Genomic DNA, 25,199 nt, shown 5'->3' on the forward strand with positions numbered 1-25,199 from the left:
TTGATACTAGAAAGCAATATGTATCCATTAGAATGAAATGTGCGGTCAACCAACCCCTCCCCCCTCTCCCCTATCTGACACTTCGGCCCGTGTGTGTTTGATCACCATCAACATACCTGTACTGATTTCTCACCTGTGGTCAATTAGTAACCTCGAATACTACCTGGTTCTAATAAAACGCATCTACTTATTTTCGGGAGTTTGTTCCTAACTTGTTTGAACAAACTTATCAAAGATTTACTTCAAGATAAATTAAATAATTGTACAATTTATGGATTAAAAAATCATCTCACTGCATGAATGTTAAATAAAAATTCAAATAAATTAATTTAATGAAATGAAGTCCCTAATCTCAATCCACTGATTTATTTCATTTCGTACAATGTTTCCATTATGTTTATGTAAATAAGTCTTTTAATGAACTTTAAAAAAAAAAACTGCACTTATGGTACATGCACTTTCGGATCATCGGGTTTTCTACGTAATGCGAACAAAATTAATTCTAGGAAACAATTTCATCGATCATAGAAGCGGATGAAATAGTTCTAACATTCTAAACTTTGAAAATTAGCTCGAATTATTTTTTTACGGTATCTTTCTATAAAAATAAAACAAAAGAAGTCTCATTCCGCCGTAACCAATCAAAACTTGTAAATACACCGAATCAATTTATAGTATTAATCGATTTCATTCCATACGCATATAACTTTATTTAAGAATTCAATATTATATTTGGCTATTTGGTTAGATCTTGTTTATCTTATTTTAAATTGGTTACGGACTTTCAACATCCCGCCCTTCGAATATGCCTCATATGAGATTACCGGGTCAGTCTAGTAATTCATTTGCCGAATTAAACCTATTTTTTGTTATTATTAGAAACAGTACAAACAGGGTTTAATAGCAATGATTTATAATTATTTAGTCGGAAAAGTCGCATTTCACTCTTTTAATATTTGTTAAACAATTTTTCTGTTTTGTATTGTAAAGAAAAAAGTACATGTGTTTAACCATTCAATGTTCGTTAATAAATACGGATTTTAAGTATCTGATATATAAATGTTTACATGTACATAAGTATATAAACGTACATGTGCAGTTGTAGCAGATTTATATTGTCATGACACAGTTTATATGTACTGTGCATTTATGCAGAGCGGCATTATTTTAACAATTATTTAGATTTCTATTCAGGAAATTAATTTTCTTTAACTGTTTAGTTCTTGATAGATCTATCATGTTGAATTTATTAATTTTGTTAAAGCCGTTTTCTTTGAACCTTTCTTTCGGCCGGTCTTCTACTTGTATTTTTTTCTTCTAAGATATTAGTATTTAATTGCGAATTTTGGATATATCGCAGATTGTAAGCTTTAGACATTAAATACAAATATTTAATTTATTGCGTAAATTTCTTCCCCGAAATAACTTGGTACTTGTAGATAAATTTATTAGATATAAAATTAAAATGTATATTTTTTTCAGAAATAATAAATCTGTTTATAGAGTTTTAAAATTCACACCCGCGAAAAGAAATAAAAAAAAATACTGTCTCCATTTCATAATAATCCATTTAATCACTGTCAATTTTTTTTATAGAAATAAACAACTTTTGTAAAATTACCACAGAGATCTCAAATTTTTTTTTATAATAATTTAAGGTACTTTATAGTTTAGATTTAAAGCTCTGCAACTTCTTAAATTAAAATATAATTTAATCTAAATAATCTTTAATCTTTGAATTTAATTTAAAATAATCTTTTCGTCTTGTCAGAAAACATTCCGCATTTTGAAACAATCCTATCAGGTTTTGCGTTTATCCTATCGTGAAGATCGTTTATCAGGTCCTTCGTGTTTTGCGTTTATCGTGTTTTGCGTGTATCGTGTTTTGCGTTTATCGTGTTTTGCATTTATCCTATCGTGCGTGTATCCTGTCCTATCGTGCGTGTATCCTATCGGATCGTGCGTGTATCCTATCGTATCGTGCGTGTATCCTATCGTATCGTGCGTGTATCCTATCGTATCGTGTATCTTGTAAAGAATAACGATGCGGGTACTGTAAGTCTTTCGATCATTCCGTCAGACTGTGGGTGGTATGCAGTCGTACGCGTTTTGTTGATTTCTAAGAGTTTGCACAATTCTTGAAATAAATTACTCTCAAACTGTTTGCCTTGATCTGAGTGGATCTCCTGCGGACAACCATATCGTTTGATCCACCCCCGAAACATGGTTTCAGCTACTGTCTTCGCTTCAATATCTCTGAGCGGAAATATTTCTGTAAACTTTGTAAAGTAGTCGGCAACTACTAAGATGTACACAAATCCATTTAGTGATTTAGGGAAAGGGCCAGCGATATCAACTGCAATTCTTTCGAATTTCACGCCACTGAGATGTGTTTTCATATATGCTCTCCTTTTCCTTGACGGATTTTTCCGCTCTTCACATATGTCACAGGACCAAACATAGTCATTCACATATCTTCTTTGGTGTGGCCAGTAATATTGACTTTTCGTTATTTTGTCCAAGGTACGTCTTACTCCTAGATGTTCTGCAGTCTGGGCATCATGAAAATTCCACATAACTACATTACGTAACTTCCTTGGAATACACACTCGGAATCTTTCCCCGTTTTTCTCTATCCAGTTAATACCTAGCACACCTTCTTTCACTTGAAGTAATTCCCATCTAGAATACAGAAATTTTCCTTCAAATCCGAAGTTTGATATAGAATGAATGGGCGGTTTTGAACATTTGGATCTTCCTTCCATTTAAGAAACGGCGATAATTCTTTGTCCTCTAACTGGAATTTCCTAATGTTTTCTAAACTCAGGGATTCCTTCGGCTGTAATTTAGGCTTAGCCCGCTCAGGTCGATTGGCGGTTCTCTTTGATGTTTTCTCCGTCAGCGCATCACAGGTCGAATACACAGGTGATACATGATCAACTTCGGTAAACAATGTATCGATACCAAATAAATCAGAAACATGATTATCGGTAACATTATGGTCAAACGACTTCCGTAATTCTTCGATGTGACGATATTGTTGATCATTAAAGTTTTGTTGACAGTCTAATTTACACCGTCTACACTTTGCTTCCTGTGAGTACATTCTGGTCAATCCATCCGCGTTTCCGTGACGCTTTCCAGGGCGATGTTGTATTTGAAATGTATAGGCAGCTAGTTGTTGCAGCCATCTCGCTACCTGTCCATCAGGCTCCTTGAATTTGTGTAGCCATACCAACGAACCATGGCCTGTTCTTAAAATGAATTCACGTCCAAGTCAATAGTGTTTAAAGTGCTTGATAAAATAAACAAGCGCTAGCATTTCCTTGCGCGTAACACAATAATTTTTCTCCGCACTTGATAATGTTCTACTTCCATATGCTATCACTTTCTCTTGTCCATCTTGAATTTGTGATAAAACTGCACCTATTGCTTCATTACTTGCGTCTGTGTCCAAGATAAATGATCCTCCATTTACTTCCGGGTAACCAAGTATGGGAGCACTCAGCAGCTTAGACTTTAACGAATGAAATGCTTCATCACATTCTTCAGTCCAGTTCCATTGAATATTTTTACTAGTCAGTTCATGCAGACATTTTGCAATTTTAGCAAAATCTTTAATGAAACGTCTATAATATGAAACAAATCCAAGAAAACTTCGTAGTTCCGTGACACTTTGTGGAGCTTGCCACTCTCGCACGGCTTTTGTCTTACTGGGATCAGTCATAATTCCTTGTTCCGAAACAACATGTCCTAGGAAATTTACTTCTTTTCTGAAAAAGTAACACTTGCTTGCTTTCAGTTTTAAATTTGTACGTTCTAAGCGATCAAACACAAGGCTTAGATTTCTCAAATGTTCCTCAAAATCACGACTATATACAATAATATCGTCCAGATATAGTACTGCAATATGCCACTGTAATCCATACAATGCTTGTTCTATTACTCTCTGGAAAGTAGCAGGGGCATTGCACAAAGGGCATCACTTTGTATTGAAATAATCCAGCGCGAGGGGTTCCGAATGCCGTTTTCTCTTTATCACTTTCCCTCATTGGAATTTGGTGGTAAGCCATGTTAAGATCCAGCGAGGTAAACCATCTCGATCCAGCTAATGAGTCGAGATCATCGGCAATTCTCGGGATAGGGTATGCATCCTTAATTGTCTGTGCATTCAGTCGCCTATAATCTACACATAATCTCCGTGATTTATCTTTCTTTTGTACCAAAACAAGTGGAGATGACCAGGGGCTATTTGATTTCTCGATCAATCCTTGTTTCAACAACTTTTCAATTTCAGCATCTAATATATCTCGCTTGAATATAGGAATTCTTCTCACTCGATCTTTAAATGGTCTGTCATCACTTAGGTTGATACGATGTTCTCCTATTCTTGCGCGCTCCGTGGGCATTTTAGGATCCGCAAACACAGATTTACGTCCTAGTAAAAACTTTTTGAATTCCATTGCTTGTTCTTTTGACAGGTTTTCACATCCTTGTTGAAACACCTCAAATAGAAAATCCGGAAGTTCATCCGACACACTTCCGGTTTGCACATTACACACATCATTCCATGGAAATGAATCACAAACACAACTCACTGGTGCTAATAAAGCAATTTCGGTATTTGTCTTCACACAAATTTCACTGTTCCCGGGATTAAATACACGCACATACACAACGCCATTTTGTGCTTTCACTAAAGTATGCGCCATAGTCAGTCCATGACTATGAACAAATTGTTTAATCGGAACTAATATTCCTTCTTTGATATTAGTCCTGGAATTCACTTTTGACTTTAACACAGCTTCATGCCTCGGGGGAATAACGCTATTTTCCACAGACACTACTATGCAGCTTTGTTTGATTTCCTCACTTGAGCTGGCAGTTCCCAAGCTCAAACTTAGGCTATTGTTATCATAATTCCACTGCCCTTGAAATTTTGTCATAAAATCTTGTCCAAGCAAATTACACTGTACGACTCCCACGAAAACGCGAAAATAGACATTCATATCTCCGAAAGTTAGAATCATTTTTGCAGTTCCAAAGGTTTTTAACTCCCTTCCATCAGCAGTTTTGAATTTCTTACGCACTAGCTCCAATACAGGTCTATCTAATGGAAGAATACTATAATATGCTTCCTCTGTGATAAACGTATTCACCGCACCTGTGTCGATTTTCCAGTCTAACGGAGTGCCTTCCACTAATCCGCTCACTTTCATACCAGATTCCCCGTGGACAATCACTAGATCATTAGTCATTTTACTCTGCACATCCGCTTTAACTCCGAAATCTGTGTGCGTTACAACATCTGTTTGAGTTTCAGAACATGAAACATGACGCTGTAAATTTGCTGTATTAGGCCTGTTTTATGCGGTGACCGACGCATGGCCTACTGCCTCGGTCGATTCAAGTTTAATCGCTGACTTCCATCTCCGGAATATTTAACACTTCCTGTTCCGGGTTTACCGACATCATGGTTGCCATTGTTTTCAGGAAACCTGTTCTTTGGACAATTTCTCATTAGATGCTGAGACAAGTTACACTTAAAACATCTTTTCCCCGTATAGTCGAAATTTTTAGTTGATGTTTTGTTACCAACGTACCGTTTGTCAGTTACTGTGTACACCTGTGGTTGGTATTCTTTCTTCACGTGGGGCTTTTTATTTTCAGTAAAGCGTATGCACTCTTCTTGCATAGCAGCTGTAACACCTTCATCTAAAGTTCTTGGGCGCGTTCGCTTAACTGCAAGGCGGAAGTCGTCATTATCGCTACAATTATCCATGAATGTTTTCATTGAGCTTTCCATTACATACTCTCTGTTCTCGGGGTAAGCACGACGATACAAGTCCTGAATGGCCTGTCCAAAATCCCGGAATGTTTCTTTGTCCTGTTTCCTGCGTAGCTTAGCTTCAGCTATATAACTCTCCTTAAGTGCTGTATGCCCAAATCTCTGATTTAATGCCTCTTTCAATGACTTGTACTGTCCCAAAGTATTTTCCGGAAGTCCATAAGCAAGCGCTTCAGCTTGATCCCTTAAAGTTGTTAAAAGAATGCGTCTCATGCGCTGCTCTGACCACTGATTCAAACTTGCCACATTTTCAAAGTATCGAATGAACTCGCTCCAAATAGTGAATCCATCTCCCTTAAATACTCGTTTCACAGGAATATTAATAATATCCGCTGATTGACTAGAGACTGTAGGTGTGACATGTGAAAAATCTGTGTTTTCCCTGTTCGTTCTCGGTCGAGTTCGACTTCCTCGCACAGTACTAGATACTGGCTGTCCGGATTCCTCTATGTTGCGTTCTCGGTTGACACATAGTTTCCAAATTACACTTCCTATCACAATGCATCCCAGAATGGATCCTGTCATGAATATGAATTCTCGAGTAATCCAACACAAAAATTCGCCAGGGAAAAATTTGTAAATCACAGCTATCACTGAAGCACACAGTAAACTCAAATACATCCAGAATTTTAACAAATTTCCCCATCCCTTAGGACGTTCGACTTCGGGTGTCAAGTGTACCTCCGTTTCCGGAGTACATAAATCAAAGTCGGGTGTACGACAAATTGGAGTTTCCGCTTCCTCAAACTCCGTCAACAAATTTCTTCGCACTGAACTTCGCGGGGCCCTTGGAGTCTCCGCACTCCGTATAGTTTCCATATCTAACTTGTATATCTCAGGTTGTTTAAATAGCAATGTCAATATCACCGCAATGTTCGCCACCAAAACACCAGTCACAAATAAATCCAGTTTGACAAAATAATTACATTATTCACATCACATCTAATAAAGTTACACGTGAATTTTGATGCGGCAAGCACATGCTGGACATCGGTAGAAATGGCTCACAATCCCCTTACTTTCGATTATCAAACGATGCCGATTTTCTGTTTTGATGAACATATTGTAACAATTCGGGCACTCTTTCCTCAAATCGTATGGTTCAATCCTGATGAGCACTTTATTCCCTGAATCATCATAATCATAAATGTACCTCAGTCTCTGGTTCGAAACGTTTCTAGGTAAATCCATAGTTCACAAATTCACTGAATTATCACAAAAATAAATCAAACCGGAATTGTTAAATCCCACTGGAATTATAATATCCCACTGGCTGCCACCAGCTGTAACGTCCGAGCAATTGTCAGATAAATTAATTAATCCATTTTTATTGCAGGTAGCAATAATATGTAAAATATAAGTAAACGCTCAATGCGTAATCCAGGTATTTAATCGCCCCCGGCGATTTACTCTCTCCTTGAAAATCAAAAGTCAGTATCGGTTTAAGTTTTATTTACACATAATCATAGTCAAAAATAATCCAAAATCAACACAATAAACACTGTATAATTAATCCTGAAACAATATTTGAGCGAAGTATATCCCAGCACAACTATATCAAAACTGCGTCCCCGTATCGAATAAGTACCCGTACATATACTAAATGACCATCACTCCTAAGGAGTGATTGGGTATAAACAAAGGACCGTCACTCCTAATGAGTGACCGGGTGTAAACAAACTATTCTAAAAATAGAACGAGTGACTGGGGTTACTAGAATATTAACTTAACAATTAAAATTATAAATTTAGAAAAAGAGTGACTTCAAAATACGTAACACTGGTTTACTCAAGAATGACTGAATGAGTTAAAAATACTATAATTCCAATCTTAATTTTATTTATCGATTCCTTGTGTTTTGATTGGACGAGAACAAATTCAAGAAAAAGTTTACACATCGATGAATTTTTCAACCTAGAACTACTTTCTTGACTGTTGTAAAAACAATGAAAACAGATAATTCTAGTCTGTTTTAGCTAAAATATGATTAGCCTACAAGAAACTTATAAAAAATGAATTAATGAATGAAAAAGAGATAAACAGGACTGACAGACGGGAATATTATGTTTATGTCATTGTCGGATCACAAGTGTGAAATATTTTGAAATCGCTGATCATGCTCTCATTTTCTCGACGTTCCATATCAACTCAGTTGGTATCGTAATGTGATAGGGAAAAGAAACGTACCTCAGAATCTTGCCTTTTCAGCATCAAATCATATATTTACATCCTACAGATCTCATATTCTCCCTAAATCTTTGAACGAACCAGAGCAAATCGAGGACGTCGTCGGTATTCAACTTTCGTCATGACGTCAACATGGCGAATTCAAGGACGTTTCATTTTGGAGAATTAATTCGCGTATTTACGATATTTGTTGACTTGAACAACATTGAATGAGTTTTATAAGTTTAATTTATAGATTGTTTTGACAAATAAAGTTGGATTTTATCAATATTCATCCTGTATACGTTTCTTTGCGGCATAAAGTATTCCTGCGCCGTACAAAATAACGGATTGTATGGCGGCCTCAAAGAGAAATAATTTAAACAATTAAAAAAAATCGTAATATTGGAATTATAAGAGTTAAACGTTCTTTTTTTCAGAATTTATCGATGTGTAAACTCTGCCTTTTTACTCACAAACTTTACATAAAAGTGCTTCGCACTTTTATTCAGTTTGTGAGTAAAAAGGCCGAGTTTACACATCGATGAATTCTGAAAAAAGAACGTTTAATCCTATAGTAAATTGACTGTGAATTCTTAATTTCTTATGCATGTTTTATAAGATCTAAGGAACATGTGTGACCTCACTACAGTATTTATTACTGTCAATCTGTCAGACAATAACAATTTAGAAAATATATTCTATTAAACATCAATTGTTAATAGCCATTCTCTGTAACCACTTAAACTTCGTTGCCACACATGGTCACCGATTTTGATGAATCTTCACCCATGCTTAGTACTTGACACCAAAAACAAATATCACACAAAAATTTGTTGCTAAGTGTCTCGGTTGCTATGGCAACAGCCGGAAAAGTTTGAAAAATCCAGATTTTCAGCCACTTTAAATCTTGACTGTGGCTTAATAAAAATTAGAAAAAGCAAACAAACCATTCTCACAAAAACATGACACCTTGATGTCACTTATACTGTAGAAACTGTTTAGAATATATCTCTAAGTGGTAACCAAGGATACATTTGAAATGCTAAAATATGCTGAAAAACACTCCGTATTCACTAATGGTAGGTGTTACATGGTTAAACTCAATCAACGACTTAAGAAAAACAATGAAAATGTTTGACCTTAAGTATATAAATATAAGCAATATCATTCTATAAATAACTTTAATGGTTACCATGGTAACACAGTGTTACCATGCAAAACCAGTAACTAAGATTGGGTTAATGCTACTCTCTTGAGGAAAAACATGAAAATTCAAGACTGGCAAATATGCATCCTTAGGACCTTTCAAAACCAAAACCATAAGAAAAATTGGGTATAATTGCTACTTTGTAGTGTTACCATGGAAGCAAAGTACCAGTGCTTAAAAGTGAATTATTTTCCGCTGCATTAAGAATTAAATTGCCATTTAATCAAGAAACAAATTAAAGGACTCAGCTTGAATAGTACTAATCTGTTAAAACTGAAGTTGAATATCATATATTGATAAAATTTGATGAATAAAACAACACTGTTGCTATGGTTACCAAGAAGGGAAAATGTTCGATTTTGTGAACTTTATATCAGTATTAAACGCTGTGGGCCAACTTCTTGCATCCACTTAGAGATTGGATGATAGGCAAAATTAAAAGTCAAATTAGCTGTTAATAAATATCAACCATAAAAGTTTTGGGAATCTATATTTAAAGGTACGTATCCAAGAAAACAAAATATTTTTCAGGTTTTTAAGCATATATTTTCTGCTTATTTCCATAGCAACGCTCTATTTATAGAATCTAATCTGAATTTTTTCAAATGGAAAAATTTGGAGCACACCAAAATCTTATAAAATTGATCATTAGTTATGAGGAAATGTGCTTTTCTTAAAAAATAGGATCATATTTAAACATACATAGTGTTACTTTGAAGGCTCTCTGGGGCATAAAAACCTTGGCAACCATTGCCAACCAAAATGAAATATCATATTTTTTTCTTGGTATGTGTTTCAAGGCTCTTTTTTCTATTATTTGGTCACATTTCATCCTATAATTGCTTTTTATTTTTCCGTGTATGACTTAATAAAATTCAATGAATATTTTTTTTTTACTTTTGAATACTTTGTTACCACAGTAACGCATGGAATAGTTGATTTACCAAACATGTTTATCATGCATTTGAGACATCTGACCTTCAACTTTTGGAAACAGTCATTAACTATTGTTTGCTTTGCCACAAATGTTAACTATGGGGCTCTGAACATGTTAAAAAATGCCATTTTTCGAACTTTAAGACATGTTGCCATGGTAACTATAACACATAGCAACCAATTTTTGCCTGATTTTAGTTAAGGGTGTCAAAGACTTTTATCATAGAGAGTTTGGAGAAATTCTGAGACTATGCGTGCCACAGCTCCTATATAAAATTTCAAGTCATTACAGAGAATGGCTCTTAAATTTTCACACGTAAAACAAAATTGGAAATTGAAATACATTTGTACGGCACTGAGCTCACACACCATAAACTGAGAAGAAACTGAAGTTAAATAAAAAAAAATAACCTTTCGATTACCTTCGATTATCTTGAATTTTATTTAGAAACTATATATTTTGCATGTTTGTAAATTATCACATACAACAGATGATGAACTGAAATTTTAAATAAGAATAAATTATGAATCTAAATTTAAAAAAAAATCATAACAATTTCACATTTAAAATGTTTAATATGTGATACACAAGATATTCTAGATCTACATTTTGACTTGTCTGTTTGGTTTATCGTCTAGTCATATCTTCTTTTTTTTAGAATTGCATACAGAAAACCTGTTATACTGGCAAAGTTAGACTATACATGTACATGCATGTTATTCATAGTGCTCAGTTAAGGAAAAAATACAATATTAAATGAAACATATACTTTAACATTATGACCGTATAGGCCTATGATTTTTAAAAAAAAATAATTATAAAACGCCGGACGGAAGTCGCGATCCCGGGTCTCCCGATCATTGTTAGTAGGAAAATTAAAACACTAATTATATTTTTTCTTTAATTCTTCTGGAAGCCCAATTTCTTTACATATGTTCGCAAAATCAGTACTTCCCCACGTTTAATTACGATCTGTTTGTTTACATTAATTTTTAACATGGTAATTGTCATCTCCCTCGGGAGATGACACATTAAGATTGTATGCCGGAAGTGAAGACCTAGTGTAAGCCTCCATTAATCTTTCGGGAGTCCTCGATGTTTTACAGAGTTCCAAGTAGCCTGTAAACTGGTTTTCTTTTAGAAGAACTAGCTTAGGAGTGTGTGATCTACTTTCGGTTTAGGCCTATTTCAAAGCCAAGGATAATTTAGAAAAAGAAGTACGATGCTTATAAATATCAATAGGTTCGGTGTGTCGTATATATATATATATATATTGATCCTCAATACTATGCCTTATAAAATTGGTAAGCCACACAAGGAGAATTGATAATGACGTGATTTTTATATATAGATTTGTTGACGCGAAGGGAAAACTGGTTCTCGCACAAAAGAACAAGCTTACAATTAGATTCTGCAAAATTATGTTAATTTTCTAGTCTGTAATTGGATTTATTAAATTAATTCCTGTCAAACTTTATTGACTAGCTGCTTTTAAATGAATGATAGTTATTGTTGATAATTCCGTATTGTGTTAAGGAAATATAGTTCAAGGAAAGTATTTGAATTTAAGTAAATTGTAAACATCCAGAAGCACAAAGACCCCTAGAATGAAATTTCACCAAAACTCGCCTTGGGTGCTCTAGCAGACGTCCATGCTTTCCATATATATACTGCGGCCAAAAGAAACTGCGTATTTTACTGTGGGGTTTGCTGAATAAGTCATTTGGGAACTTCAGGTGAAATAATCCATATATTCATTGCATTAAAATATTTCCCTTTCTGTTTTATTTCTTTGACATTATTGATACCAAAGAGATGACATTTCAGGCTTTCTTGAAAGCCAAACTTGTGATAATCGTAAATTTAATTTGTGCGGTGAGTCGGGAATTATGGAATGCCGATCTTGATTATTTTTCTCCATTAAAATACATAACATTTAAACAAATACCATAACTATATCTGATTTTTTTTTCTGGTTATTCTTTTTTTTTTCGTTTTGTCAAATTAATTCCTAAATATTAAAAAACTGAGAGTTGCAGGATAGGATAGGATAGGATTAGACTGAAATCACAGGATAGGATTGTGGATGCAGGATTCACGATAGGATAGGATAGAATTGTCATTTTATAGGATAGCAGCACTGTATGTGGAATTTAAACAAGCATTCTGAGAGTATTGCATAAGCAATACATGTCCCCTACCGGGTTCCCCTTTTTCTTCAGGATGTCATTTTTAAGCGGTTAGCTTCGCTAGCCGCTATATGGCATGTGTCGGCAACCGGAAACCTCCATAAGGCGCTACCTATCGACAACAGACACTTCAACAAAGCCTCTACCAATGATTTGTTTCTAACACATATAACATATGTTAAATAAAATCAAGACTATCAAAACAACATAATCTTTCGGTTTTTAATTTTTATCTGATTTTGTTTGTCAATGAAATAAATTTATTGTTGTATTTTAAAATTTTATGTATAGGAGCATTTGGTGTCGAGATTAAATTTCCGTGACGTCAGCTGATGGCGATCGGGCCCTGTGACAAAATTTGAAGTCAGCATGAAGTTTAGCTGATAACATTATAAACTTAAGGAAGAAATATATAGCGAGAAATATCATATTTGAACCCAATGCTACACGAAAACCAGCAGGCATATCCGATTTATGTGTTAAAATAAAGCCTGAATTGAACAGGGAGTCAAAATGGCGTTGCACACCTTGTGTATCTAAACTGTACCTAGAGAGGTAGAATGTTTCGATATTTGGCTAATTTAGAGACTTACTTATAAAAATTCAGGTGCCTTTGATTAATTATAACTCACCCCTCATGAACAATAAATATTTGATCGAATTATGCTACTGGCACAGAAAGGACGGGTTAATTACTGGTTAAGGGGTTGAAAGTTATTACAGACTGCAAAACATCGGAGAATCTCTCGATCAAGTTTCATTTTCCTTGCCAAAATATTTAGCTATCCCTTCAATTAAATTAAGTAATACTAGTACATGAAGAAAAATTTATATACAAGTACATAAAGCTTTCTTCATGTACTAGTATAAAAAAAACTGAATGCATCTCTGCATCCATGCTGCCATGGAGAGTTCGTCCATACTCATATGCCTCCTAATATTGTCTTTTCACCAGTTCTGGCCAGAAATACTGAAATTTCCTCATGTTCACTTAAGAAAACCCTCTTTGATACTTTTATGCCTTTATTTTTCCACTTACTTTTTTAACGCAACGTACTTTCTTGACCAATATGACCCAAAACTCAAAAAACACGTGTGACTTATGTATCGAATCATGTTAATGACATGTTGTTAAAACTACTTAAACCTTGTTGTCACATAAATTCATGGGTATGAAAAAATTATTCTTGTGTAAAAATATAATCCCTAATTTATTCTGCCCAGTATATAATAAACAGATGTACTCAGTATCTGTATCAAAATACAGAATGAAAAGTGATCGGTCTCAAATGAAAAACGGATCCTTGAAAGTTCCGGTGCCTAGGAAAAGTAAGCATCCCCAATAACAGGTCACACCTTCTGACCCGCAGTGAGCATACGAAACTGAAGCCCTCTGAAATAAGATTAATTTACATATTCTCTGCTCGTCCATCCGTTTTTCTCAGACTAGCCAGCTAAAGATCTATGTACAGAACTCCAAATAAATTAATCTTAAGAATTTGAATTATCATTACCGTCTTCCTTGGAAGACGGTATTGTATAGTTGAAGTTTTTTTCACAGTCGTCGGACTATGCACTTCCTCTCTTTTGTGATTGGTAGAAATTGCATGATGAGAAAATTTTCAATTATTTCATTGGTTGAAACGCTGTTCAAGGCAAGGAAGATAACTTTCTGATGATATTTTTCGTACAATTCCAATCTTTAAAAAATGACAAAACGAACAACAAAATCAGCAGTAATTAATTCTGAATAACATAGCGTTTTTACTGTTTTGTAGTGATAAAAGTGTTTTATAGCGATAAATAAAAAGGTCTCTTTAATTTCATTATAAATAAGATTTGATAGTTATTGCTTGCAGGCTTTACAATTTGTTATTATTCTTTTCCCCTTTCTTGTTTGAAGATTGAATGGGAATTAGCCGAGGTTTGCCGAAAGCTCTCGGCCAGTCAACGTTTACGGAGATGACCGAGCGACAACCGTGGTAGGGCTAATGCCCGTAAAAAGCTTATTTAGAAATACAAAATCAAGAAATTCAAAAGAAGTATAAATCTGTTTACTATTTAAAATTGTTGCTAAAGACAGTAAGCTTTTTTGAAAAGCTCTACTTGTTTTATTTTCTTTTTGAGTAGGCTTTACAGTTACCTAATTTCAGAGTCAATAGAGCATAAAAGACAATTAAATTTGCAACATCAACATATTTTTTTTCGTTCTGAGCACATTTGGACGCCACCAATGGAGACAATTAGGAAGACATTTTTGAAATTGAACTTCCTGTCTTTCAAACTGAAAATCTCAGGTTGATATTTTGAAACATACATTTGTGACATCAGTCTGGGATGTTATTGGTTTTTCCATTTAGTTGAGTACTACAAAATTCATTGTGTTTGCTTCTTCGCTGATGACATTGGACAAAAATATGCATGCTTACTTTAATATCATCACTGAATGCATTTTTTGTTAGTCTACACTGTACAGTCAAATTCCATGAAAGCATGCTAACCGCTTTTCAGTACTTTCAGTACTTTGATTTAATGTGCAAAAGTCATGTCCAAGGTTAAACTGAAAGATTTTTAAGTTGCAAATGCCTTAAATCTAATAAAATAACAAACATTGAGACGACAATTCAACTCATTTATCCATCGTCCTTTCCTCGCTTCATATTTTTGTCGACAATCGGAAGTTAGCGCAGTTCGAACCTGGTCTTAATTAAGAGATTATGAAAAATATTCAAAATGCCATAATTCTGTCAAAAATCAATGAAGCGAAACGAAATTCGAACTTGATCTGTAACTTATTAAGATACACTCATGTACCAAAATTCAGCTCAATAGCTGCAAGCGTTTAGAACAAAAGTGCGGAAAACCAAGTGGAAATGAAAAATATTCAAAATGCCATAATTCTGTCAAAAATCAATGAAGCGAAACGAAATTCGAACTTGATCTGTAACTCATTAAGATACACTCATGTACCAAAATTCAGCTCAATAGCTGCAAGCGTTTAGAACAAAAGTGCGGAAAACCGAGTGGAAATGAAAAGTATTCAAAATGCCATAATTCTGTCAAAAATCAATGAAGCAAAACGAAATTCGAACTTGATCTGTAACTCATTAAGATACACTCATGTATTAAAATTCAGCTCAATAGCTGCAAGCGTTTAGAACAAAAGTGCGGAAAACCAAGTGGAAATGAAAAGTATTCAAAATGCCATAATTCTGTCAAAAATCAATGAAGCAAAACGAAATTCGAACTTGATCTGTAACTCATTAAGATACACTCATGTATTAAAATTCAGCTCAATAGCTGCAAGCGTTTAGAAAAAAAGTGCAAAAAACCAAGTGGGACAGACTGACGGGGACGGACAGACGGACGGACGGACGGACAGACGCAGAGGAAACCTATAGTCCCCCGGTTTCACCGGTAGGGGACTAATAACGACAAAACAACACGCTGTAGTAAGTTTTTATGTAGTTTGATGATTTCTTACTGGTTAAATAAGCAGATAAACTCATTTTGTGGTATTTTAAAGAAATGTTGTATGACGTATATTGTGTATGATGTCATAGTCAAGTTTTCCCGTACAAATTAGGCTCCGCCTTCTTTTTGTAACCTTAACTGTGCTGCGTACAGACTAATTTTTCATGAAGGACAAATTACACAAGCGAGGTTTTGCACAAGTATTTTAGAATTTCTCATCTTTGATTAACCGTAACATTGAAAAAGCATTCATTCAGAGAGGAAGTGGTAAATGTACTGATTAGATTTTTTCTCAAACTAAGGATTGCCAGTCTATAAAACAAACTGATTCATCTTCAATATCAATTAAAGCACATTTTGTTGCACGATCATTATTTTTTAATCATTTTTGACACCACTTTGTGAAGTCGAGCAAATACATTTTGATGTGTGGAGCTGGACACATAAAGCACATTCTTTTGCACAATCATTCAATTTTTAAACATTTTTGACACCACCTCTGTGAAGTCGAGCACATACATTTCAATGCGTGGAGCAGGACACGTAAAGCACATTCTTTTGCATAATCATTCAATTTTTAAACATTTTTGACACCACTTTGTGAAATCGAGCACATACATTTCGATGTTTGGAGCTTGACACATAAAGTACATTCTTTTGCATAATCATTCAATTTTTAAACATTTTTGACACCACTTTGTGAAGTCGAGCACATACATTTAGATGTGTGGAGCTGGACACATAAAGTACATTCTTTTGCACAATCATTCAATTTTTAAACATTTTTGACACCACTTTGTGAAGTCGAGCACATACATTTAGATGTGTGGAGCTGGACACATAAAGTACATTCTTTTGCACGATCATTCATTTTTGAACATTTTTGACACCACTTTGTGAAGTCGAGCACATACATTTGATTTTTTGAAGCTGGACACATAAAGCAAATTCTTTTGCACAATCATTCATTTTAAACATTTTTGACACCATTTTGTGAAGTCGAGCACATACATTTGATTTTTTGAAGCTGGACACATAAAGCAAATTCTTTTGCACAATCATTCATTTTTAAACAATTTTTTTACCAACATGCTTATTTCGCCAAAATTTACATTCTAAAGGGGTACATTCTGGGAGTTTGTGTATGTTTGTACTAAGATTAAGGAGTATTTTTTTTTATTTTTGTTATGTTTAGGTTTACAAAATAGGCTTAACTTTTACCTGTTGTTGTATATTTTGATTTTTATTCAATGGATTTTGTTTACTATGTTTGTTTAATTACAATGTATGATTTACGTTATTATGTATACATGTAGATACATTTTAAAAAATGTCATTGGTATATACATAATTATATTAAATGTTTCCTGAACACATTATATTCTTGGAAAAATGAGTTTGTTTTGTTGTGCTTCCTGTCTCCATTACTACGATCTCAAATGGGTTATTTAAAAGCGGAGAAGACTTCATACCAAAAAACTTTGAATGAGTGACCTCGCATAAGTACATGTAAGAGTAAGATGAATCGCAAAAAACTCCTTTATCTAGCTATATGTATTTTCTTACATATTTTCTTTTTATAAATAAAAATCTGCTTTATGGCCACTTCACAGGAATTTCAATCCCTCATATAGGAAAAATCACGATCCTCCTGAGTGAATATTTTAGTTAAGACGAGTTAACCATTTGCAAATGTAAATATTTTTACACAAGATTTGCAGATCAGCATCGCCTAGACTTTCCTTTTAATGTGGGATTTTGTGAGGGGGTAGGTTCATTGTGGGTTGGGAAGAGAGGAGATGAAGTATTCAATATGTCATTGAATCCCCTTCTTTTGGGAAAAACCGACACGTGATATAATGATATCTTTAAGTCATTAATGCATGAAAAGGGAACTCCTCATATATACTAGTATGTATACAGAGAGAAATTGTGAAATCGAGGTCCATAAGGATTGCATCATTTCAAGAATTCATAAAAAGATAAAGAATACATAGCCAAAATCTTAACAAGAAAAAATACTAAGTTGAAACATTTCAATCAACTTTTGTTTAAATTAAATATAAAATTTACAATTGTTGTAAAGAGTAAAGGTCGCCTTTATGCACATTTTGGTTTCGTAAAGTTGATCTTTATACCTTTACTTGAATTAAGATTAAGACAAAGTTCACCTTGATTTTCCATATACCTTTTATTAAATTTAAATTCGAAGTCAAGTTTTGTAAAGCTATTTTTCGAGCAGTGTATAACGAGAACTACTAAGAAAAGGTTTACAGGTGAAAAAAAAAACTTTCAAAATATGTTATCTTGGTACTAAAAGTGCAATATAAACGTTAGAAAAATATACCAAGCCAGGGGATTTTTAGGAAGAATAACAAAATGACAAAAATTCATCAATATCATATAGACTAATTTTTACCATTTTGCATTTCCTGATAAAATTCAGCTCGCTTAGTACACTTTTCTAAAGATTATATTACACTTTAGGTACCAATATAATATATTCTAAAATTTATTTTCATATTTAAACCTGTACTGAGTGTGCTATATCCGTATTTGTTATTTTATTGAAATATTACTACTATTTCCCAATTGTATTTCATTTTCCAGTTTTTCGGAGAAAAAATTCTAAGAATTATCAACTTTTCTTAACTTGAGACATGATATCAAGTCTTTTCGAAAGAAAATATTTGTTTGTATCATATGTCCCTAATTAGGTTGTGTATTGCTTTTAATTTTATCAATCATGGTATTGTGAATTCTGATTAGAGATGCCTTTGAAAATATTCATACATATGCATAGCACTGAAAATATACTTAAAGATTTTTTTTTTTAGGAAAAACATTAGAAGAATGCCTACTTGGGAAAAAAAGTTTTGGAATCTGAAAAGGGAGACGTGACAAAAACATTTTGACAGTTATTGATTTCCACTGAAACCAATATCCACAAGAAAGAGGAACATAGTAGTTTTATGCTGATTCACAACGTTAAATTCAAGAATGTACAGTTGGTTTTATTTAAAAACATGTCACGTACGAAAAACATTTTTGATAAATGTACTCTGTGTTGGATATTATTTATATGTATGTGATTTGCAGGATAGGATGTGGGCAACATATACTGTCAAGAATCTTGATGTTTTTGATCTTATGTTTGTAAAAAAAAATATTTTGAATTGTAATAAACAAAGTTAAAGTCAACTTTTTTTACTTTGTATATATTAATTATGTTGTCCAGACTTCCGCAGTATCAACTTGGAATAAAAAACATATTTATAATTTGTATAAGGCTTCATTAACTAGAATGGTTAACAGAAATTAACCTTTGAGGTAATTAAAGACGGTACTTAATTAAATTTAAGATTTGTAATTATTAGATTTTATTTCTCCTAAATACGGTGTTTACTGGTTGTAAATATTAACTTTTTTGTAAAGTCAAGACAATGTGGGACATAACATCATATTTAAGTGCATGTAAAGTTGATGTAAAGGTTACCTTTTCCAACTTTGACTTTTTTTTCAGAAAAACTAATTAAAGGCATTGTAAATAATAAATTTACATTATCTTTACATGTTTTGTAAAGCCAAATTTTCATGCAGTACTGGTAGTCAGCCAAACTAGTTGTTGGACTTGGCCATCCCTGACAGGCCGCACTGGTAGTCAGCTGAGCTGGCCGAGGGACTTGGCTGGTGGTCTGTGTCCCTCATTTAGGGACCAAGCTGGTCAGACGTCTTGGCTGGCAGGCAGTGTGACTGGTAACTTTTTGTTGAAATATGCTTGCATCAAATCAATTTTCTTCAATTCTGCAAAAAAATTGTAAAGGTTCAAAATTTAGATATTTAGATTGTTTATTTCTAGCCCTAATCTGCATATCAAATTGAAACCACTCTTTAATATCAATTCATTCAATTTCATTAATTCATCCATAAGATGGAAAACAAGACAAATTAAAGATATATACTAACAAAATTAGTTTTAGATTGATAGATTTATTGAATTTTGAAATGAAAATAAATATTTACTTACCTTAAGCACATAATATTTTTTGAAGAATTTCACTCCAGGCCAGCACAGGAGTGAGATGCTCATGGAAAAAGCATATACCAATATGCTGCATTAATAAAAAAAAAATAGAAAATTAATCTTAAATTACTCATTCCATTACATTTCCGTTGCTGCTAGATTATGTTATAATCATGTCGATATTTATAAGGCTTCACATAATTATAACAGTTCAAGGAATCTTAAAACTATTTAAGGAATAGATGTGACAAAGAACAGCATAGTTTATCAATATTTTAAATGCTGAGAAAATAATATGTATTTAAAATACTTTTAATTTCTTTGCTTAAGTCTTTGTCATTCGACATACCAATCAAAACAAACAAGAAATACTAGATTCACACGCCTAGAATTTTGTTCATTCCAAATATTTCTTCTTTTTGTAATGTCATTCCAGAGGTACTTAGTATTTTTTACCGAAATCATTAAAATGTTAACAAAAATATCGCCTTACCAACTGGTTTATCTCCATTTTTCCATCAACACTTTCAACATCCAAACATTTAAATCGTCCATGAAAAAATCCGCGCTTTGTTGTTGACCAATCAAATACCACAGAAAATTCACGTGTTGAGAAAAAACTAAATAAATAATTCCTAATTAATTTATTTTAAATCCAAATTAACATGATTGTGTGATTTAAAACTTTACTTTAATATTAAAAAGCCAGTTGGTGTTAAAATTTTGAATTTATCAACAAACGGACATTTTTTACGGTGCCGCCATTCTGAATTTAATATTTGTGTATTTGTGAAAATAACTATTATAACTGGGTTTTTTTAATCAAGAAAATAATTAAATCCACATGCACTAGTCTTCTGCTTATATCTTAGAATAATTGGCAGTCTTAACGCGTGTTTGTTAAGGCAGCACATGGATCAGAATTCGGCTAATTAACACTTTTTTATAAGATGTAACACTAATAAATGGGAAAAGTCATGGATAAAACTTTTGCTATCATAATGCATTCCTTAGACGTCAATAAGACATATAAGTAGAATTTTTAGTTGTAACTTTAACATATCTGCGAATTTCCAACATCCTAATATACTTGAATATGTCTCTTTGTTGTTCTTTATATTTCTAGCCACCCACATTACAACTGATTTACTTCAGATTTCAAACAATCTGTGCACAATTGTACCATTGCGTAATACCACAAGCTTAAATTTACGAAAGTGTTGGTCACAAAGTTCACCTAGTGTAAACACCCGTATCACAGGGAAGATACACACATGTACACGGTTTTGCACACGAAGAAAACTCCGTGCAAAATTTACATGGCTTCATGAGATAACAACATTTTACTCTTTACATCTCTTGCAGTTCATCTATATTTCCTCAGAATGACGGAATTTATTCCAAAGTTCAGATGTACCTGCAAAATTTACAAGACAAAGATTATAAGTCTCAACAGGGACCTAGCTGGTCTCAATAATGCGTAATTTTAGAGAGAGAGAGAAGGAGAGATTATTCCCAACTTAAGATGAAATTTGCAGGACAAATATTGATTAGACAATAATGTTCATTACACACACACACACATGGCAGAGAGAGAGGGAGATACCCAAATAAATTCAGATGTAAATTACAAGTTTTTATTTCACATCCCTTCTGTTGAACTTCATTACTTGACATAACTGTGGACTGCAATGAATGAAAAATCATTGATAGTAAACAATAATATATTGTCTAAGACCCCCCTCCTTTTTTCTAAAAAAAATATCTATACATACCTATTGAATTTTCCATCTGATTAGCAATAGAATTATTGACAAAGTTATGTGCTACAGTGTTTGAAAGAAAAAAAACGTAACATGATCAAAATTCATTTAAAGTAACACTTAAGTTTGTTCATTTAAAAAAAAAAGAGTGTCAAGTAGTATCCATGAACCCCCAAAATCTGTACATTTATACTTATTATTCTTGAAAATGGCTAAGACAACAAAAGTTACATTTTAGTTATACATGAAAATGACAAAGTCCAGAAAAGTTATGTTTTAATTATACATGAAAGTGGAAAAGTTCAAAAAAGTAACATTTCAGTTATTTTAGTTATAACTTTTATGTACCTCAGAGCCTAGGCATAACTAAGTTATACTTTAGTTATAACTTAGTTATAACTTTTTTTCGGTATGGGTAACCAGATGAGGTGCATAAACATAATTAAGCAATGAAGAAACGACATCAAAGATTTTTAAAATGTATTTCCGTTGAACATGAATGATCAGCACTAAGAATTTTTCACAGTATTAGAATTAATTTTCAACACACACGGAATTATTTACTTTGTATTTATCAAATCATTAGATTCGTGTTAAGGTCAAGATCTAGTAAATGAAAGGTGCCTACAGATTTATCAAACTTGAGAAATAAATTCCTTTATTAATGCTTTACAACTTTAGCTTGGTCAAATTAGGTGTTTCGGGGCATAACTTGTGCGTAAACAAGATGAAAAACTGTATTTTAAACTGTCATTTTCAATGAAAAATTAAGAAAACCAGTCATGAATATGGGAGTTTTTTTATGATTCGGCAAAGGAAATGTATACAGATTGCCTACAGTCTCTCAGAAAACGGTAATTAGTATGTTCATGGCCTTTTCTTTAAATCAATATCAAATTTAATATAGGTATCCGGTTTACTTTTCATATGATTTCAAATTGAATGACATGAAAATACCTCATTTTCTTCATAATTCTGCTAAAGCCGTAAAGTACTGGAAAAAGAAAGTTGAAATTGATTATGACGTCATAATGGATCTAGCACCAAAAAATCAGTCTCAAGCTATTTACTAGATCTTGACCTTAAAAGTGCACTTCCAATGCTCCTAATTTTGCACGCTTTAAGACTCTTAAAATTGTCCATAAGACATCTTATATCTATCAAATAGGTATTTTTACATATATGTTTAAATTTTGAAAGCATCACTTTTTGACACGTTTCACCGTCAGTTGAATCTTAAACAACCTCACTTCCTGTAGCTGAATTTTTTAGGGGTCCTTTATCAGCAAATCCCCTCAGATTATCCTAGATTCCTCTCTGTTCTCATATATTACTCATAATTTACCTGTGTACTTTTCACAGTAATTTGATTAATTGACAGCCCATCTTTTTTTTCGACAGTGTTTTTCTTGCAGGTCTTGATATTGAATATTTTTAAAGCAGGTTCTGGATAACTCAGGCAATCTTTTTCTCTGTTTAAGCACTACTAGAAGTATTGTCCAAACAAAACTCTATAAGAATCAAACACTTTTTCTCATCAAATCATTATCTTATAAAATCAAATGATGAATTCCCAACCTTTTATCAAAAGTTTGCAGTTTTCTTCTGCTTTCAGGTCAAAAGGATTCAAAACATTATCTGAACCTCTGTAAATTTACTTTGGATTTTAAAATATTCTTCGTCTGATTTCTTGACTGTTACGTGCAATGAAAACGTTTGAAATGACATCAGGCCATGTTGTTTCGTGTTCACTAGTCCATGAATCAAAGGTGTGTTCGATAAGTAGGCTATTGTACTGTGTCACTGTTGGATATATGAATGGGCAAAATCCTATTATTATATTACAGCAACGTTGGATATATGAATGGGTTAAAGTTTTTTGTGGGCCCACAGTGGGGAATCTTTTTAAGTAAGACAAATAACTTGATAGTATTGAATAGTTTTAAGAAAACATCACCTCTGAACAGACAATAAAAAAATGACTAATATACAAGTACTTAAAAACAACAAAATGTTCATAAAACCTAAAAGTTATAGTACAAGATGATTACAAGCATAAAAGTAATCTAAAATTATAAAGTGCAAAAATAGAATCAACTTAATATCAACTTTAAAAATTCATAAAATACAGGTTGTGCCAATGCAAGTAGTACAAGGATAATAAATCATGATAATGTGTCCAAATTAAAATTACACGTTGTATGCATTTTAAAGAGATGAGTCTGAAGATCCCGTTTAAAAATTAAAAGTGACGTCTGAAAACGGAGAGCGTCCGGTAAACCATTCCACAAAGTTGCTGCTGCATGGTCGAATCGACGAGTTCCATATTTCTCTGTGACTACACGAGGTTTAACAAGTTGTTTTGAGTCACCAGAGCGTAGTGTCCTCGACGGTTTATAGACTATTACAAGTTCCTTTAAGTGTGATCATGAAGTATCCTAGAGTGTTTTGCAAGTGTATAAAAGGATCTTGTAATATGTTCTTAATTTAACTGGTAGCCAATGAAGAGATATAAAGACTTCAGAGATATGTTCATGGTTCTTAGTTTGGGTAACAATCCTCGCCTCTGCATTTTGAACCCTCTGTAGCCGTGATATATTGGTCTCTGTAATTCCATAGAGAAGCACATTGCCATAATCAAGTCTTAATATGATCTTATTCTGTAGCTAGTATATCACTTTTATTGGTGTGAGAGTTTTTACTGAATGATTTGTTTCACATGCCTTCTCTAACTGGGATGAAGAAATTAATTTTGAGCATGTGAATATTATATATAAGGTTGTAGGAGTTTTCTCCCTCTAAACAGAGCTCTAGTGTTTGATTACCTGAAAGCAGAGAATTGAAGTAATAATTTTGCCACATGTTTTTTTTTGTCTCTCAACGATTCAAATTATTTTATATCAAATTTTTCATTAAAAAAAATCTCCCCTTACATGCATATGATCTTTTCTTATTCTACATGTCTAAGACATTTCCTTCAAAGAGGCCCGGTATACTTTCTTATTTTTCGGATAGATAATCAATTTACATACAAGGGCTGTTTGAAAATTATTGAGACATTGTGTATATTTTGCTGTCTAATGAATGTTTTTCGGTGAAAAATTGAAAATACGTTTCATATACACTAAGAATTAGTAAAACATTTACAAATATTAAGTATTTTACAGTGCAGGGAACTAATTTTGTTACATAAACCAGCATCAGGATCAGCATAAGCAGGATCATGATAGAACTAGCATCAGCATTTAAAAAAACAGCATTACTTGGATCAGCATCAGCAAGCAAAGGATAGAACTAGCATTGACCAAAGTGAAAACAGATTAAGGAAGGTCATTTAATACAAATTACAAATAAAAATTACCCCCAAAATTAATTTTAATGGCTTAAAATAGCGATGCTGTTTTTGAATTATCTACTTCCGGCAGGATAATCCTACTTTCGGTAGCATTACTTGCATTGACCTAGTTTCAAACCAGCATCAGGATAAGGATCAAACCAGGATCAGGATAAGGATAACTAGCATCAAAATCAGCAAGCAAAGGAAGCATCAAAATCAGCAAGCATAGGAAGCACCAAAATCAGCATTGA

Source organism: Saccostrea cucullata, unplaced genomic scaffold (assembly GCF_032062105.1).
Source record: "Saccostrea cucullata isolate Sc308-1 unplaced genomic scaffold, CSIRO_AGI_Scuc_v1 ctg4545, whole genome shotgun sequence".
Lineage (NCBI taxonomy): Eukaryota > Metazoa > Mollusca > Bivalvia > Ostreida > Ostreidae > Saccostrea > Saccostrea cuccullata.